General features: G+C 40.8%; 1 protein-coding gene across 14 annotated transcripts in view; it reads left to right on the forward strand.

Annotated features, from left to right (window-relative positions):
- FOXP1 (forkhead box P1) overlaps positions 1–18034 on the forward strand; it is a 1079246-nt gene that overhangs the window by 445679 nt on the left and 615533 nt on the right. For 2 of the 14 annotated variants that reach the window (XM_077451838.1, XM_077451841.1), the window contains one exon: positions 3066–3122. The exons of the other annotated variants lie outside the window; for them this stretch is intronic. The gene's annotated coding sequence lies outside the window, so the exon portion shown is untranslated. The remainder of the gene's footprint in view (positions 1–3065; positions 3123–18034) is intronic. 14 annotated transcript variants of the gene reach the window in all.

Genomic DNA, 18034 nt, shown 5'->3' on the forward strand with positions numbered 1-18034 from the left:
AGTAATGCACAGAGGTGGGAGACAGACTCCTCCTTAGGCCCCTTTCACACTGCTGAAACTTGAAAGTTGCATGATTTTAATGCGATTTTTGCCACGATTTCAGGGAATGCCTGTGTAAACTTGAGGTCTGTGGATCTCAACTCGCATCAAAGTCAGACCAAAGTAGTACAGGGACTGCTTTGAAGTTGGTGCGACTTGAAGTCGCACAGATATGAATGGTTATCATTGGGAATCATGGGGTATGACTTGTCATGCGACTCTGATGTCCAAAGTCACAGGAAAAATTTGCACAAGTGTGAAATGACAGGTGCTCTTTAAATGTAAGGACTTATTCTTGCTGGTAGTTAGAATCATTAATATTTGCAAACAAAATTAAGGTTTCCTATTTAGAATAATAAGCGGTCAGGCTAGTAAAACAGCGATATCGGAACCAATTCAATCATACAGTTTGTAGTGTACATAGATTTGCAAAACAATGGGATAAAGGAATATTCCTGAACTTTGGTTTATCTTGTGGTTACTGTGACATTGTGTAAATTAATGCAGTGCATGTTATCTAAGTTCGCAGAGCTTGGATTAATTGAATGAGTTTACCAAAAATGTAAATATTGCAGACTATACACCCTCTTGCTACATACCTAAGCTCCATTTCATGAATAAACCAAACTATTAATGTATCTTACATATAAAACTATCTTTAGATAGATTTTTACTCCAAAAGTATTTTATTAAAATACATTTGTTAAAAATCTAAAAAATCGATTTAAATTAAAAAAAATCCGTTTTTTTTTAGATTTAAAAAAAATTAAAATTTATATCCACCCTGGGTCACAATAAAGACTGGATAAAGGTTGTGCAGGTGGGCTGCTAGTTCCTCCATTATCATGACCATATTAAATTCTTTGATCAATTCCTAATATGTGGAATAGTAGGTGTTCTCCAACATCATGGATTCAGTGCCCTCACTGCAGAGAGGATTAATTGTATGAGGCCTTTTTTGCTGCCTTCAGTGGTCTAGAGCAGTGGTTCTCAACCCTGTCCTCAAGTACACCCAACAGGCCATGTTTGTGAATTTCTCTTTGATTACATAGCTGTCCAAAATACCAAGCCATTGAATCTTATTTAAAGCACCTGTGCAAGATAAAGGAAAACCTGCAAACATGGCCTGTTGGGGGGGGGGGGGGGTACTTGAGGACAGGGTGGAGAAACACTGGTCTAGGGAATATGGAAAGTAGTTTCCTGTAATTTGTGTACACAGTTTAAAAATGGAGTGCTAGTAGATGTTGTGGCAAGTCCACCAAAGGTGGAGTATGGTTGGCTCCTGCAAATCTCCAACAGTGGTCAGATACTGAGGGAAAAGGTTTGTAGAGAGTAGAGGGACACCAGTAACATCTAGTCAGTATCTGATCATTTATAAAACTCACTTTTATGAAAACTATATTACAGAAAGGCACGTGCAGCCTCTTCTAACGATTGAAGGGACTAGTTATATATTAGACCAACAGGAAGTAAGTTCAATCTGCACTCTCTTGTAGAGCTAAGATCACCAAATGATGTTCACAATTTGACCCTTTGTTTCTGTATTTCTGTTTTTAGTTTTTACAATCTATATAGACTTAGTGCTCATATTTTCTCATCACATATGTAGTCTGTGAAATTGAGCCTTCTGTTTAGTAGTGCTGGCCAGAGTGTGTGCCTAACTTCCTCTTTTTCAGTTTGCTCAAATTGATAGAAAATAGTTTTTGTGCATGAAAATAAGGTGCAACAATCCTGTAAAACATGACAGTCATGTAATTAATGTATTTTGGACAAAAATTACATTGATCACTCAAACAGGTACTCTGTCGCCATGGGACAATATAAAAAAACAAAGGCTCCCTGTAGTGTAAAGGAAGTAGTTTTGTACTTACTTTATCGGCAGGCAGTGTGTTAAATCTTTTCTCTCTTGGCTCTCTCTCAATACCAGTGAAAGGGACCAAAATACCTAGGGGGAAATATTCTACGCACCCGGAAGTGTTGGATATCAGAAGCGCTCTTTAAGAAACTTATGTTGTAGGTTGGGTATCTACCATGTGCAATGTATTAAGTGTGTGTTGATGTGTTGCATTGCTGTGCATTTTTCTCTTGTGAGGCATTGTACCGCATTCTAATATGTCCCACTTTGGCCCATTGCACACAAACACAGCTCTTTGGCTTTAACTAAGTCCATTGAATTTTACTTGTTGTGTTTGGCCTGCATTGAGCAACACTGCCCACTGCACATGATATTAGTGAGCCCTCAACCTAACTTCCTTCTTCAACAAGGTGCCTTTATTTAATCTTTTTTTTCAGTAGCGACAGGGTCACTTTAAATAATCCTTCAGTCTAGGTAGATAGGAGAGGCAACCCAACAGAACTGTGAATAACCCTGAAAAAATAGCACAAGCTGTAACCACTTTGTCTGCGCAGGAAAATGCCACTTTGCAAGCAGGTGGTCTGCCTTGTTGAGCGCTCACATGAGACGTATAAACAACCTCTGTTAAATAAATAACCAAAAAAGATCAGGTTGTATCAGATGACGAATCTCTGTTAGATAATACCCATGAGAGAAGCGGCTTCTTGACATTATCCTATTGTATAAAGAATAGACAAGGAAAGACAAGACCGTTCAGCTGACCTTATATGGTGGGGACGTGACAGCCATACAGAAGGACACATACATGCCTTCCCCTCTTGTGTTTTTATATCAAATTTTTTTTTTTGCCGTTTTTTTCTTTTGCAATTACTTTGATTTCCTGTTTACATTTGATTATGGAAACCACAAAACTTTCCAATTTCAGATGTTGTTGCAGAAGAGAATTATATTTTCTTTTTGTTTTTTACTTTTTGCAGAGAATTTGTTTTACATTATTTTTTTTTTTTAACTGTGTGTTACATTTTTATTACAATAATTTATTTTAGCAAAAGAGAAGTCTTAGCCATCCATCAATGCAGAACATTTGTAGTTAAAGTGCTACCTCTTTTTTGGCTCAAGTTTTTTTAAAGTGGACCTTTACCCTCACCACCTGCTTTCTATAATTTCACAGCATGGATTCATGAAAAACAGAAGTTGTCAAACAAACTCGATTTCTTTTTATGAGGAGGTAAGTAAAACCTTGGACAGAGGGGTGGCTGTGGATGTGGTGTACTTGGATTTTGCAAAAGCATTTGACACAGTTCTCCACACACAACTATTGTGTAAGGTAAAGTCTACAGGCTTGGAAAGATCAATTTTTAAATGGATAGAAAAACTGGCAAAAAAAACTAATTCAGAGAGCAGTGGTTAATGATTCTTACTCGGAATGGTTTAAGTGGTGTACCCCAAGGTTCAGTGTTGGGACCCTTACTTTTTCTGGTACAATGTTTTTTATTGACATAAAGAAAAAAAAAAGGAAGCATAAGACAGAAGATCACGCAAAGATACAAAATAAAACGTGTTATAAAGGTATAAATTATAGGCTAACTCTGACCCTCAGGCCGAGGCCGGGGGTCCGTGCGTTATGCCTGAGCCTATAGACCTAGGGGCTAATGTAGGTAAGGGGGAGCAGAGCTGTCCAGAATAATGGGGAAAAATAAAATGAAAAAAAGGGGGGACACACACACACACAACAATGGGGGTATAGGTGAGTGGAGAGCAGAGTGGCAGGCAAGGGGGGGGGGGGCAAAGGGGAAAAGGGAAGGAAAAAGAAAGGTCCCTCAGGCTTGGGATGGGGTCAAGTTAGTTTGAGAATCCTAGACTGGTCGGGTGCTAAGTGGGGCATGCATAGGACTACCACTGGGCCCACACCTTAAGAAATTTGGGAGTCATGGAGGATACTGGACATTTTTTCATGAATCATGAGGGTCGTCAAGGTATTTTTAACCTCCGGAAATGAAACAGCCGGCTTTTTCCATGCTATTGTATGTTTAGCTGCAATACATAGGTATGTGGCTAGTTTCTGCTGGTGAGAGGGACCCTTACTTTTTAATATCTTTATAAATGATATAGGGTCTGGGATTAAAAGTACAATTTCTGTCTTTGCAGATGACACCAAGTTATGCAGTGGAATAACATCCTTACAGGATGTCTCCAATTTACAAGCTGACCTCAATGCACTGTCTAATTGGGCAACTAAGTGTCAAATGAGGTTTAATGTTGATAAATGTAAAGTAATGGACTTGGGGGCTAAGAATATGCATACTAGGGGGAGTGCAACTGGGGGAATCCATCATGGAGAAGGATCTGGGGGTTTTGGTAGAACATAAGCTCAATAATAGCATGCAATGCCAAGCTGCGGTTTCCAAAGCGAGCAAAGTCCTTTCTTGTATTAAGAGGGGTATGGACTCCAGAGAAAGAGATATTATTATTATTATACTTCCGGGATAGCTCTCTGCGGAAAGGGGCGTAACGTACGCCCCTTTCAGCAAGTGCCCGCCCCTTCCCGCAAGTGCCCCGCTGCCTGCTGGGAAACACACAGATCCCAGAGGCAGCGGGGAGCGTCCTTATTGTGCAGCGCGATTCGCGCATGCGCAGTAGGGAACCGGGAAATGAAGCCGAAAGGCTCCATTTCCTGATTCCCATACCCAAGATGGCGGCGGCAGGACCCGACAGGCGACCTAGAGATCGGCTTCGGGTGCCGACATCGCGGGCGCGCTGGACAGGTAAGTGTCACTATTTTAAAAGTCAGCAGCTGCAGTATTTGTAGCTGCTGGCTTTAAAAGAAAAAAAAAAACGCGGAGTCCCGGTGGACTCCCGCTTTAAGGGGAGATGTTATCAACATGTACAAACGCATAAGTGGTCCATATAGTGAACTTGGTGTTGAGTTATTCAGTTTAAGGTCAAAACAGAGGATAAGGGGGCACTCTTTATGTCTAGAGGAAAAAAGATTACATCTCCAAATATGGAAAGGTTTCTTCACAGTAAAAGCTGTGGAAATGTGGAATAGACTTCCTCCAGAGGTGGTTCTGGCCAGCTCAGTAGATTGCTTAAAAAAAGGCCTGGATTCTTTCCTAAATGTTCATAATATATCTGGGTACTGACATTTTATAGGTAAAGTTGATCCAGGGAAAATCCAATTGCCTCTTGAGGGATCAGGGAGGTATTTTTTCCCCTTATGTAGCAAATTGGATTGTGCTTTGATGGGTTTTTTTTTCTCCCTCTGGATCAACTGTGGGTGAACGATTATGTATATGGGATTGTATTTTTTATTTTATTTTTTTTGGTTGAACTAGATGTACTTGTGTCTTTTTTCAATCTGACTAACTTTGTAACCCCCCCCACCTCCCCTCACTATCAGACATTTATTTTAATACATTTTTGGGGAACCCACCCCGTACTTCCTGTATACAGGGTATACAGTTGGGTATACAGTTGCCTCTTGGGAGTTAAGGCCTTGGTCTCAGGGTACTTCACAGTGAATGCACTGCGGCACATTATTAGGGCATTGGCTGCCTTTCTGGTTCTTGCATGTTTGCCTTCAGGGGGCTGGCTGTAAGAAACTGGAAGCTGACAGCGCAGGACCAGGTATGCAGCATCAGAGCAACAGATCCCTGCAAAACACTGCTAGATTCACTGGGCATGTATGTTTTTGTGGGTAACCCAGCAAAAAAAGGTAAAAGGTGGAGGTGGGGAAGTGAAGTTGCATTTTAAAGATGCATGCTTTTAGGTTCCCTTAGATAACCCCACTCAAATCCCCCATCCACAGCAAACATGGATGGAAGAATCTGCAGTCTCAGCTAATGTATTCTGATTGGATGCAAGCGCTGTTTGAGAATTTTCCACCCAGTTCCTTTGACAAAATTAGTTTGAACTGGATGGCCACCTTTACTTAAACCGGCCATAGACCTTCAAATCTTGGCCGGTTTAGCAGGGACCAGATGAGCTTCAAACCATCTATGCTGGCTGAGACCCAACATATTGGATTTTTCATGCGATTATTGCTAGCAATAATCAATGTGTTCTCACAACAGGAATGACTGCCCGTCAGGGAGTCATTCCCCATCAACACACTCAGTGAGTGAGGGAGTGGAACGATTATCTTTCCTGCAACCCGTGGTTGCAGGAAAGAAAATTGCACCATCTATGGCCGCCTTTAGTTTCGCTGCCCTGAGACTAGACAACAGCAGTTCCCATTGAAGGTAAGCAATTTCCTTTAGGGACTGTTCACACTATGTGCAGTTACCTGCGATTTGTGCTCATGGATAAATGCAGGTAACTGCAATAACACACAGAAAACATTCGTTTGTGTGTCATGCTCACACCAGAATGCTGTGTTACTGCATTCTGGACTGGAGCTGTGCAATATTATGCAACATGTTGGCATAATATCACGATTCTATGGATGGCCCTGCTTTGCGATGCGTGAAAACACACATCATACTACCCCCTGTTGCATTTAAATTGTATCTAAACCCAAGAAAAAAATGTATATATTCCGGCTTGGATCTGGTGACTGCATTTTCTACATTTTGTATTGTATTTTCTAGAGTTGGAAAGGGTTAAACCCTGTGGTTTTTATTGCCATCTGTGGCCATATTGGGATGATTTTTCTGTCCTGGTCACAGCAGTACCCCGAATTGTTTGTATTGGCGTCACAGGGATATGAAGAGGTGACAACACCCACTGCCCCCCAGATAAGGTTGCCACCTCATCCCTTCAAAACCGAACACATATTAATTACACAGGTTCTGTGGCTGATTAAGGTGGTAATTAAATTCACTAAGGTGGTAATTAAACTCTGCATTAAATTACCCTCAGAACCTGTGTAATTAATGTGTTCAGGTTCAGTCCCGGTTCATATAGGCACGATGCTAATGACAGCCACATTTCAGTTCGCATATCGCAGTGCAGACTGACATTTCGGACAGGATTCGGATCGCATGGGTGTGACTAAAATAAGGGTCCTGTGCCAGTTTGGTCAGGATGAGATGCAAATTCAGCCATACTATCAGTACGGCTGACATCGCATTGCATAGGCATCACATGTGATTTGCACTGCAGTGCGCTGCAAATCACATGTGATTTCGCACAGCACACCAGTGTGAACCCAGCCTGATTAAAAGGGATGAGGTGGTAACCCACGGACAGGTGTAAGAGTTTGTTCACACCAGGTGGATTGAGCTGCTTTGATCAGAATTGATCAAGGCAGACTTGACACATTATGCGCCCTGTTCTCACAATACATATTTTATGTATTGTATCAATGTAATTTTATGCAGTGTGACAGATGTCACTATATCTCAAGATATATAATTCAATGTGTTGAGACAATGTATTGCCCCACCCCTACTCTACACCATTGGCTCCCGCTGCTGTCAATCAAATTTTGATGCAGGGGCGGGGCTTAGCTGTGTGTGTCAATAGATGTGGCTTTCTATGAGGGCACTCGCTGAAGAGGAGGGGCCAGGGGCACTGGCAGGGGAAACCAGAGGAAGACGATCAGGGCAGCTGTAAGGTAAGTATGACATGTTATTTTATTAAAAAATATATAAGCTTTCCAATCACTTTAACTAATACCAATTTGGACAGGATACAGTTAAGCTACCACCATGTCTAAGAGTTTGGGAGAAGAAGATAGTGCCCAGAGGTAACCCAGGCAAGCAGAGGGGAAACTCCAGATAATGGGGTTGATTTACTAAAGGCAAATCCACTTTGCACTACAAGTGCACTTGGAAGTGCAGTTGCTGTAGATCTGAGGGGAAAATCTGAAATGAGGAGAAGCTCTGCTGATTTTATCATCCAATCATGTGCAAGCTAAAATGCAACTTTTTATTTTCCTTGCATGTCCCCCTCAGATCTACAGCGACTGCACTTCCAAGTGCACTTGTAGTGCAACGTGGACTTGCCTTTAGTAAATAAACCCCTGTGTCACGGTTAGGATTTGAATGAAGAACTCCAGTGCCGTAAGGCAGAATGCTAATCACTGAGCCATAATGCTGCCCATGATGAGAGTTAGACTCACTCTGCAGGTAAATTTAGTAAATCAACCCCTGTGTCCCTTGGTTGAGTTGAAATGCAAATGTTCATGATTCACTGGAGTTTAACTTTCACCTGGCAAATGATGTCTAGCAAAGTCAACTAAAACGGTAAACAAAAGGTTGTTTTTCTGGTCAGCTACGTGCTTGTGAACTTGTGGAATGTGCAGTTAGAGAGAAGAAGCTGTCCTCACTACTGCAGCTAATATGGAATTCTATTGATTCTACTTATTTAAAAAAACACAAAACCCTGAAACAAAGTGCCTTTATACTTTTTGCCCCCTCACCTAACCTAGCCCTTCCCTTTCCACAGATGCACACCTACCTCCGTCCAATGGCGCGGTTTCACTGTGTGGTTACTTCCAGCGCAACAGGTCTTCTCTGTCCTGGCCATGTCTGCGCATTAGTGCCCTATGGGCTGTGTCCCTAGGCTGAAAATAGTTGCATAGAAGTTTGATCACTACAGGAAGCCTCAGTCCTTTTTAGCACAGACATGCTAAAGCAGCCTTTCTTGACATTTTGACTCCAGAAACCTAAAAATAATTGTCAGGCCTTGTGGAACCCCTGCTAAAAACCATTCATTGATGGTCAGTGGGAACAATGCCCCTTACATTAGTGATCAGTAAGAAGAATACCCATTTTTTTTTTAATGGTGGTAGGAATGACTCCCTTACAGACAGCTAAAAAAATCACTGGTGTCATGCCACTGGTTCCTTGAAGTGACATTGGCTTCGGAACTATGTAGGCACCATCAAATAAGAGGTAAATAAGACACAGCTCAAGGAACCCTTAGCAACCTCTGGAGGAACCCTGGTTGAACCCTGGAACCCTGGGAAAATCAATATTTCTAGCAAGCAGTGGTGGCTGGTGGGTCGGCAGGTCTTCTCCACTCTCCTCTATCCTCCTCCTAGGCATCCAATAGGATCGCCTGGCGTTTTGGCCAATCGGGTAAATGGATCTCATAATCCCGCTTCCTGAATGGCCAGGAGGAGGATTAGTGTGAGAATAGGGAATATTCATTCTCTGTTGTCACACAACTGGGTGGGCTCAGAGCACAGGGCTCTGTGCCCTAAGCTCAACCTTTTTTGAAGCCTATTAGAGTCTTTGGCTATAATCACATGCTTAAAAAAAAAACACCCATCCCCATTGGAATCCGTGGTCTGGGGTCCTTGTATGTAGATCAGGGGGCTGGATACATGGATGGAGGGGGGGCGGCGCCCATGCGCCCTCCATGGATGGGCCGCCACTGCTAGCAAGTTCAATTTTGAAAGTAAAAAATGTTTATGGAAAGGAAACAAAAACACTGCAAGTAAGCATTTAAAATACTTGATTTATTTTCCATTCATTGAAGGACACAGCAAAAATTGGTATGTTTTGACCACTGGGTTATACTGCCATCTACAACAGTAGGACATTAGGAAGACTGTATTTTTTGTGCGCATTGTAAATGCTTCAGTCAACAACTGGCTGGATAACAATTTGGATACCCAAAGATCTTTGTAGTTGCATTTATATGTTGAAAATATTTTCCAGTAGTTTATTTCATTCCCCTCTTACCTTGTCCACTGGACTGTCCTCAAAAACCATGCTCACATGCCCAGTGAATCCAGCCTTGTCTGGTGTAATCTGCCAATCCATCGCTACACACTGAGTTCCACACTGTCATCCTTTCTTCTTATGCCATCAGGGGGCCATGTGTCTTTTACTTGTTCTTACAGCCACCTCCTGATGCTGAAGCACATCTGGAGTGGTGGAGATGCACACTGTGGTAGAGATTGCCTCAAAACCTCCTGGTATGTCTGAATTTAGTATCCCAGGGGTCTTCAGGGGAAGTTGGGTGGGGTCATTATTGCCTAGGTGAGACAACCAGAAATGTGAAGTCCTGCAGGAAAGGTATTTTTAAATAAGAAAACATGTAAATGTCCAATCGTGGGGAGGAGGAAAACTATGGGAAGTCAAGGGTTTACTGTGCATACAGTATCTGGTAAAGCCGTGCATAGTAACCAATGGACTTCACACTGCCACGACTTTGGATCTTCACAGCCCTGTGTGACTTTATTGCGGCTTGCATATGACTTCCTTAACAGAAGTCAATGCAAGTAGTATTGAAGTCACACCAAAAGTAGTGCAGGAAACTTTATCTAAGTTAGAACGACTTGGAACTCTCAAGTCGCATGACAAGTTGGGACAGTGTGAACCCGGGGCTTATTGTCAAAGCTTAATTGAACAAGCTGAAGTTAGAAGCTGATTGGTTACTATGCACAGCTGCACCAGATTCTGTGTGCACCTGTTTTAGTAAATCTCAGCCATTGAACAGGGTGAAGGTCCACTTTAAGAAATGTTGATGTCCCTTGTTTTTTAGTGAAATGCAAATAAAAATAATAATAAAAAAAACAAAAAAAAACGAATTAGTGCAATTATATAATAATTTAAAAAACATAAATAAAAAATATCCAAATGTATAATGCAGGGGGTTGGGTTTTGTTTGGGGGATCAGGAAAGTTAAAGCATTTGACGAGGGTGAACGTCTGCTTTAATTAATGTGGATGTCCTCCCTTCAATGACCACTTATTGGGGTTGTACTGGTCTTTTTAATTAAAGATATATTGTTGGCTGTCTGGTTTAGTGGTGGGCTGATATGTCCACTTTATATGATCTGCTCTCCATCATGATCAGCAGAAGGAATACATACTTAATAAATATGGAGTATCTCAAAATAAACCATTAATTTGGCACTCTACTGTCTTATAAATGAGGTCAGAACCATGGAATCACTTTGTGTTTGACTGTTGCCTCAACTTTCTGCTGGTCCCTGAAGACAAACATTCATGATGCTGGCTTTTTCAGAAAAAGAGTTTAGGTGACAGAAGTGGGTCAGAAAATGATCAGGGGTTATTTTTATGCGTACATAATTTAAGAGGACTTCCATCCGTATCTCACAGATCTGTGTTCAAGATGGGAAAATGATCTTGGTATAACGTGTAAAGTGTAGGCATCGGTCTATGCAGTGGTCAAAACCTTATAGTGAGCCAAGCACTAGTCTGTCAGAAGGCTTCAATGACCAGCGCTGTAGGATTTTTGTCATTCTTTAACACTTGTAGTGAAACTCTACAGATACATGTAAATATTATTGTGCTGCCAATTTGAACAGTCCAAAATTAGTCAGCGGCTTAAAGTTCCACGTGCCTCTGTGATGGTGATTGTGTCCAGAAAATTGATAGGCTGATTATATTTAGCCAAAGAATTGGCAGCTTCCTCTGTGTGTAGGTAATATCTAAAATCTTGGTTAACAAAATGAACAGGACTTAAAAAACTGTTTTCATCTTAGCTAAAAGCAGAAATGTCCCTAAACTTTGTGGCTTGTACAAATAAACACAATTACACTGACCCTGTCCTACACTGCATGGGCTAAAGCAATAATAAACCCAAAAACAAAAATGTAATGTATTTCAGTTTACCAATTTTTAGATGTGGTGGCTGTGTTAGGCCAGGTTCACATTGGTGCACGGTATTTTGGCTGCATTGTGGGTGTATGGGCTGGTGGAAAAAAAAAAGCCCAAAAAAATAAAAAAATAATGTAGTCATCATTTAAAGAGTGGTAAACTGAAATATATTAAATATGTTGGGTTTAATAGAAATGTACCTGTTTTAGATCTGGGAGGTAGAGGAATAAGGCATAATATTTTCTTGCTTTGGCAGGCTTTAGGCGCTCACTTCTTCTCTCTGATGCTCTTGGTTGTGGGCAGGACCTTGCAGTCCTCACGTACAATGTAAGGCTATTGGCCCCGGATTGTGTTAGCATCAGCACGTGAGCACCTTCGAGAAGAGGCTTCGGGGGTTCAGGCACAAAGCATAGAGGAAGCCTACTAGGAGAAGGAATAAAATAATAATTATAGCTTATTATGAGCATTTAACTCTTACTGTGGTGGGTGTTGGGGGGTCCTACTGCATAGGTGTTGTTTTCTGTAATTTCACTTTATCTACTGGGGACAACATTTTTACCAGACAGGAAGTGAAGGAATCTCTTCAATGGAGCTTCTGTAGTAAAACTTACAGGACTTGTAATCCTCCCCTGCTCTATTTAAAATTAAAAACAAAGTTTTGGCTATAGATACACTTTAACTACCAATGTTCTGCCCCATTGTAAAAAAAAATGGTGGATGAGTATTTCTGGAGCGATGTTTGTAACCCGGTGCTTCAGAAAACACACCAAGTATACCCGTGAATAGCTGAGATCTAAACTGTCATTGGACAACTGATTTCCCAGTCACAATGTACAAAGCCAGTCAGAGTGGCTCTGTACCTTTTAGTCATTGTGAACCACTCAGAGGCATCACAAGTATAAACATTAGTAGTTTTTACAAACATTCAGCCCATTCACAACAGAGAAAGATCACTTTCCTACATTTTGAATAGGCTGAATGTTTGTAAACACAGAAGGAAGGAAGGACGATCAGCAGATTGAAGGTAAATAGTGCTAATGTAAAGGTAATGGCGCTTTGGTGCTCATACAAATAATAAAAACCATAAAATGAATATACCGTATTATCCAAAGTTCTAAATACATAACGGCAATCATAAATGAAATTCAGTAACATAATATGCAAACATAAAGTCCATAGGTGATGGATCCCAACACCAAACAGATTGCTCCTATATGCAGGTGACATCTAGTTCTTTCACCACAGGTGCTCAATGGAAAGATGGCAACTCACCACAGGTGTTTGACCCCTTTTTTACAGGATGGTCAAAAAACACATTTGGAAAGCCAGATTGGTTCCACTGCTGACATCACTCTTCTCCACTGCTCTCTCAGGATAGAACTAGGATGTAAAAATGACTTCACAGGAGAAGTGTAAAAAGTCTCATAGCGTAGTAAGCTCATCGATTGGTAAAAAAACCAAAAAACAATAATGTAAATATTGCACTCACATTTTATGTGCCTGTTTCCCGACACTAGGTGTTAACAACATGTGCACATAAGGCTGTTTCCTCCGGCTATGGCGTGCAAGCCTCGCTCTGGATGGTAAAGCCAAATGGGTATCTCAGAGAACCCGGAAATGATGAATCCCCCTCTCCGATGTACGTTTCACAAAGGTTAGCGTCTTTAGGAAGCATATTCATACCAAAAATGTAAATGTATTTTATTGGGATTTTATGTGATAGACCAGGGGTCTCCAAACTATGGCCCTCCAGTTGTTCAGGAACTACAATTCCCATCATGCCTAGTCATGTCTGTGAATGTCAGAGTTTTACAATGCCTCATTGGATGTGTAAGGAAAAGAGATTTGGATGATGGACTTTATAGGTACCACAATGACAACATAGTAAAATTAAATACATTTTATTACAACATATTTACAATTGAACAATGCTAAAAACGTTAGCTATCCATTGTGTAACAATGCTGCCTTGATACACTTAACACACCACCTATTGAACCATAAAAAACAAAACACTGGGCTACTTATTGTTAAAAAAAAACAAGGATCAAATTCCATTGTTATTGTTCCATCAGATTTAGCGTAGAATTATAGGAGGTCTGCTGTAGATCAGCTCAGCGCTACATGTTGCGCATATTGAACGCTTCTTCAGGAGCTTAGGCACATGCTATAAGGATAGAGAATAAACAATCATTTTCACAAACATTGGTATCTAAAGCACATCAAAAACAAATATTCATATAGTTAGATATGATATGGTATATTATAATAGTAAGTAACAAATGCTTGCCGTACCCCACTCCCAATGTATCAGACCAACGGACATGGGCCCAAGTGTGGAGAGCACACCATAGCTATTGGAAAAGGTATAACATTGGTGTGCTAATGCCAGTTTTAACAACTATTTATGCAAATTATATGGTGACCCAGCAGAGAATATAAATTATATTGGTAGGTATAAGTAACCATCCATATGCATACAAACAATATATACCCAATTATCCACAAGAGAGAGAAAAAAGATTACATTTTGGAGATCCCAGTGTGGCGCATAATTGTGAAGTGGAAGGAAAATGATAAATGGTTTTCAACATTTTTTACAAATATGTGAAAAGTGCGGCGTGCATTTGTATTCAGCCCCCCTGAGTCAATAATTTGTAGAACCACCTTTCACTGCAATTAAAGCTGCAAGTGTTTTTGGGTATATCTCTACCAGCTTTGCACATCTAGAGAGTGACATTTTTGCCCATTCTTCTTTGCAAAATAGTTCAAGCTCTGTCAGATTGGATGGAGAGCGTCTATGAACAGCAATTTTCAAGTCTTGCCAAAGATTCTCAATTGGATTTAGGTCTTTACTTTGACTGGACCATTCTAAGCCCTTGTACACGCGGTCAGAGATTCCGTCGGAATGTGTCCGATCAGAGCGTTTTGTCGGCTATTCCGACTGTGTGTGGTCTGCATCGGACTGTTTCCGTCGCACCAACTTTTCCAACTTGCAGGAAATATTTTCTGACAAAATGCTCCGATCGGACATACTCCGATCATGTGTAGAGAATTCCAATCGGACAAAGTGCCACGCATGCTCAGATCAGATTCCTACACCAAAGCTATTGGCTACTAGTGTGAACATAGTCCCGTCGTAACGAAATAACGTCATCTCGTCTGATTTTCCGTCAACTTTGTCCGACCGTGTGTATACAACAGTTTCGGACAAAATCCGACGGATTTGGTTGTTGGAATCTCCGACCGCGTGTACAAGGGCTAACACATGAATATGCTTTGATCTATCCATTATATTGTAGCTCTGGCTGTATGTCTAGAATCGTTTTCCTGCTGAAAGGGGAAATGCTGTCCCCAGTGTCAAGTCTTTTGCAGACTCTTTTGTAAGAAGCAGTTACCTATTACATAGCTCATATAACATTTTTGTTCCCTCAAAAATCACACCCAACAAAGGTAATAAAACTAACAAAAATGAATCCAACAAATAAAACCACCCGAGCTTGTCTATGGACATTTGCGCGGAATGATGTTTTATCTATGCTGATATAGAACATGAAGAAAGTCCCAATCTCAAGAAAGAATCCCTGTAGCAGTAGGTGGGTCTAGAATCGTAGTAATCTATCCATCACTAACTGCGGAGGAGCAAGACTAGAATTATCCAACCAGGTGTGCTAAATAAGGTTGAACTTTTTAACCACATTTGTGATAACAATAAGCCCACTGTCCTCTGCCCAATGACTTGTAAGTTTTGGACATCGCCAGATCATGTGTATAAATTCCCCTATGAACTGAACATTTCAGACATAGAGGAGAATCCCTACAATCATATAGTTTATCAAGCATGCAATAAGCTCTGTGCAAAATGAATAATTGCGAGAGTTTATGGGAGGCCTATACCGAAACCACTGGAATCAACTCCAGGGCCATATCCCATTGATGTCCAGCCATATCTCCAATATCAGAAGTCCAATGGGTTTTACATTTAAGTAAAGCAAAATCCTGAGGTAATGATAACAATACTGAGTACACTCGTGATATTAAGCCCCTGCAACTGGTCGCCTGCAGAACTTCCTGTAATAGCGGGGAATTGACTACAGACACGTTAAGCGTTGGTGTCTGGGTCTGCAATGCGTGCTTGAGTTGGAGATATTGATAGAATTGTTTGTGTGTTAATGAAAATTCCACACATAAGTGATCATAAGTTTTGAGGGTACTACCAGAGTATAGCTGATTAAACTACCAAATCCCTTCTGCCTCCAGAAAGAAAATCCTCGTAGTTTACCTAATTTAGGGTAGTTAGGATAATTCCATAAAGGGGTAAACTCCATAGGGCCATTGATGGACAGCATTCCTCTGGCTGCTCACCAAAACTTCCTGAGCAGAATCGCCATTGGAGAAGAAGAGGGAATACTCGGAAGATCCATCTCCAGATGGGAACCAGCAGTTAATGTAGGGCAGGATAAAGACACTAAGTAAACAATAGGATCATCAGTGTCCCCCATGTCCCCAACCTGCGAATTGTTGTAATTGGGCTGCCAAAAAATACATATTGGCGTGTTCAACCGCCAGTCCACCCCTATCCTTACCATATTGCAGGGTATTCAAGCTAATACGGGCCTGTCTCTTCTTCCATATAAGATCACGAAATTGGGAGTCAATATGTTTAAACCATTTGTCAGCTATCCATATAGGGGAGTTATGGAAGATATATAAGAGCTGTGGAGCTCAAACCATCTTCATTAAATTTACCCGCCCCACCACTGACGATGGTAGCTTATACCAACCTTGACATTTAATTTGTTGTCTGTCCAATAAGGGTGTTAGATTAAGCTTCAGGTATTCAGACGGGTCCGGGGATATCACCACTGCTAACAATAGTAATTTGAGAGGCACCTACATTAAGGGGTGCTACCAGTGGATCAAGGGGCAAAAGAACAGCTTTAGACCAAATTATGGTAAATCAAGAAAATTCACCAAATGTATTAATGGTTTCCATTAAAATTTGCAAAGAACCATTAGTATCTCCCAAGTACAGCAATGCTTCATCCGCATAAAGAGATAGTTTATCCTCCAGCAGACCCCTACAGTGATCAAAAAATAAAGGGACGTTGTACAAATAAAGAGTTTAAAGCTTCCATTCCTTCCCATTCCTCTGTGCTCACACGCAGACGCACCTGCATATGTAAACGGTGTTCAAACCACATACGTGAGGTATCGCTGTGATCAGTGGAATGAGTGCAATAATTCTAGAGCAAGACCTCCTTTGTAACTCTAAACAGGTAACAGGTGTACATCCCTACTTTGAGGACGAATATCATTGTTATGGCAGTAGCCAGCTGTCATAACCCCGGTATTCCCATGTTTGGCCGGCCATCCGGTACAAGATAAAAGATTTGCAGCGAGATCACTTTTATTGGTGGTGGGAGAGGGGCCCCCCTCCCGCCGCGATCTGGTACCCTCTGCCGCTTACCGGAGCCTTCCCAATGCTGTGCATGGAGACGAGTTAGGGGAAGATGGCCCCCACCCGCCTCCATGACTGCAGGGTGAAAGCGACGTCATAACGTCACTTCTACCCATTTTATTTTTTTAAATGACATTTTTTTTCTAATTGCATTTTAGTGTAAATAGGAGATGTGAGGTCTTTTTGACCCCGGTCTCATATTTAAGAGGTCCTGTCGTGCTTTTTGTATCTATTACAGGGGATGTTTACATAATTTTACAATGTTTAAAATATTTTAGGAATAAAAGTGACACTTTTTATTTTTACACTGTTTAAAAAAAAAAAAAAAAAAAAGGTAAAATAAATAAGAAAACAAAATGTTTTTAAATAAGCCCCGTCCCGCCGAGCTCACGTGCAGAAGCGAACGCATACGTGAATAGCGCCGGCATATGAAAACGGTGTTAAAACCATACATGTGAGGTATCGCGATCGGTAGAGTGAGAGCAATAATTCTAGCCCTAGACCTCCCCTAGACATTTTTTTAAATGTCGCCTATGGAGATTTTTAAGGGTAAAAGTTTGACGCCATTCCACGAGCGGGCGCAATTTTGAAGCGTCACATGTTGGGTATCAATTTACTCGGCGTAACATTATATTTCACAATCTAAAAAAAATTGGGCTAACTTTACTGCTGTCTTATTTTTTAATTCAAAAAAAGTGTATTTTTTTTCAAAAAGTGTGCTTGTAAGACCGCTGCACAAATACAGTGTGACAAAAGTATTGCAACGACCGCCATTTTATTCTCTAGGGTGTTAGAAAAAAATGAATAATGTTTGGGGGTTCTAAGTAATTTTCTAGCAAAAAAAATGTTTTTAACTAGGTAAACACCACATCTAAAAAAAAAAGGCCTGGTCTTAAAGGGTGACATAAAATTTTGGAATGGTCACCATTTTATTCTCTAGGGTCTCTGTTAAAAACAAAAATATAATGTTTGGGGGTTCTATAATTTTCTAGCGAAAAATACTAATTTAAACTTGTAAACAAAAGGTTCACATGTTAGTTTATGAGATTTTATTGATTGAATTTACATCTACTTTGATCCTGGCTCAAACCTGCTCAGCTATGTCATACTGTGGGGGTCCTTTGTAAATTTTCTCTCTTCTACATGTCTAAATGCTGAA

This window comes from Lithobates pipiens, unplaced genomic scaffold (assembly GCF_037356315.1).
Source record: "Lithobates pipiens isolate NorthernLeopardFrog02 unplaced genomic scaffold, aLitPip1_a1.2 Scaffold_23, whole genome shotgun sequence".
Lineage (NCBI taxonomy): Eukaryota > Metazoa > Chordata > Amphibia > Anura > Ranidae > Lithobates > Lithobates pipiens.